This window comes from Triticum urartu, chromosome 5A, assembly GCF_056163025.1.
Source record: "Triticum urartu cultivar PI428250 chromosome 5A, HENAU_Tu73, whole genome shotgun sequence".
In the NCBI taxonomy this organism is placed as follows: Eukaryota; Viridiplantae; Streptophyta; class Magnoliopsida; order Poales; family Poaceae; genus Triticum; species Triticum urartu.
This window is the reverse complement of record NC_141877.1, coordinates 51,428,052-51,429,969: the sequence shown is the minus strand read 5'-3', so window position 1 is coordinate 51,429,969 and position 1,918 is coordinate 51,428,052. Positions and strand designations below refer to the sequence as shown.

Below are 1,918 nucleotides of genomic sequence, written 5' to 3'. Positions count from 1 at the left end.
AACTGCCACACGAGCGTCTGGGCTGCGCTTAGCTCTTCGCCTCTTCGGGAAGTCGAACAATGATGGAGTACTACTGCACTGGAGGAGTACTACAGTACGCTTCTGGCCATCTGACACCGATTGAACTGCTGCATGTCCACCGCGTGCGGGAGGGAGAGCGTGTAGCGAAAGCTTCTCCTAGTCTTGCCAGCCACCACGCTCATGGGCGAGGGAGGGACACTCCTGCCTTTGCGTGTATGACAGGTGGGCCCGGTAGGTGTGTGGCCAACCTGTCATATAGCCAAAGGCAGGTGCAGTTAAGTCGGCGAGGGAGAGGATAATCAAACTTCTCGTGGATGTACAAGTTGACGCGACACATCAAAGCACTGCACTCGATACATTTCAATAATTTGCGTTTACCGATGCATTAATTACAACGCATGCATGCATGCCGTGACTCTCCTTCTGATACTTGCATGTGTTGATTTAATGCACCTTGAAGTAGTATAAAATATGTGACGGTAAAGCTTTGTAATACCCCGGCCCAAGTCGAGAGATGGTTGTGCACGAGGAGGGCGAGATCATGCAGATCGAACAGGACCCGACGATGGAGCTCTCTAAGGTCTCGATGGACCTCACCGTGCTCCACTGCCCCTTGTGCCTCTGCCCCTTGATGCCTCCAGTGTATGAGGTTCGAATACACCTCATCTGTTCGGCTGATTGAGCAAGGTGCAGGTTTCTTGATTGATGTGTTGTTCGATTGATTTCTGCAGTGCAAGGGAGGGCATCTGGCCTGCGCGGACTGCCGCGTCGAGCACCCCGGGAACCAGCGGCAGTGCCAGAAGTGTGAGCGCGGCGGTGGCTTCGACGTGCAGAACACAGTGGTGGACTCCGTCCTTTCGTCGGTGAGGGTGGAGTGCCCGCACGAAGGCTGTGGGCTCTATGTCACTTACCACAAGCTCGCCGATCACCAGAGCGTGTGTCCGCTCGCGCCCTGCAAATGCCCCGTTCCCGTCTACGGCTATGAAGGCCCGCCGCCGGCGCTCTACCACCACATCAGCACCGCGCATCCCATGCCCGTGCACAGGATCCAGTATGGCAAGGTGCTCTAGCTACAAGTGCCACTGTCGGAGCCACGGCTCTTGCTGTTCGTGGACGAGGACCGCCACGCATTTTTCTTGGTCGGCGGCGTGCTCGACATCGGCGCCTATCGTCGTGTAGGTCGTCTGCATCAGAGCGGGGGCGTCCCCACTGCCGCACTACGTGGCCAAGCTGTGGGTGAACGGCCCACCGGGGGAGCCCAAAGGCACGACCGACACCGTCAAGGTGGAAATGGAGGTGACAAGCAGCAAGGATCCCGGTGACGTCGACGTGCAGGAGCTGACCTTCTTGACAGTTCCGCCCAAGCTGCTGGCCGGGGCTAAGCTTGTGTCCCTCCACATTTAGATTGACAAGCTCACAACCTAAATGTTTCTACAGTGCCTTCTGTTTATCTTAGTAATATGCTAATATAGGGATTACCTTGGTCTACTTTAGCTTAAGAAATGGTGGGTTTTGGTGGCGATAAAAAATTATGTTTCTCAATGCATTAATTGCAATGCATGCATGCATAAAGTACATGCATTGGTCAATTTTCTCTTAATACTTGCATGCAATGAATTAATGTACCTTGGAATCTGAACATGTGTTGGGGAACAACCAAATTGAGCCTTATAAAATGGAAAAACTAAAATTTTGAGATAAGCCCTATAAAACCGGAAAGGGGAGAGTAGAAAAAGAAGTACTCCATCCGGGAATAGTGCCGCACTTCAAAACTTGAACCGTCAATAAATTTTGAGCTTGCGTCTTGTCGCATTCCAAATTACTCCACGCTATATTGAATTGCAAACCTGTTCACACCGATCACAACCTAAACGTTTCCCACTTAGGAGCGTATTAG

The 1,918-nt window shown here is 52.2% G+C and overlaps 1 pseudogene; it reads left to right on the top strand.

The window, feature by feature from the left end:
- The first annotated feature begins 236 nt into the window (after positions 1–236).
- Positions 237–1,446, top strand: LOC125509389 (E3 ubiquitin-protein ligase SINA-like 7; annotated as a pseudogene).
- The last annotated feature ends 472 nt before the right edge of the window (positions 1,447–1,918 follow it).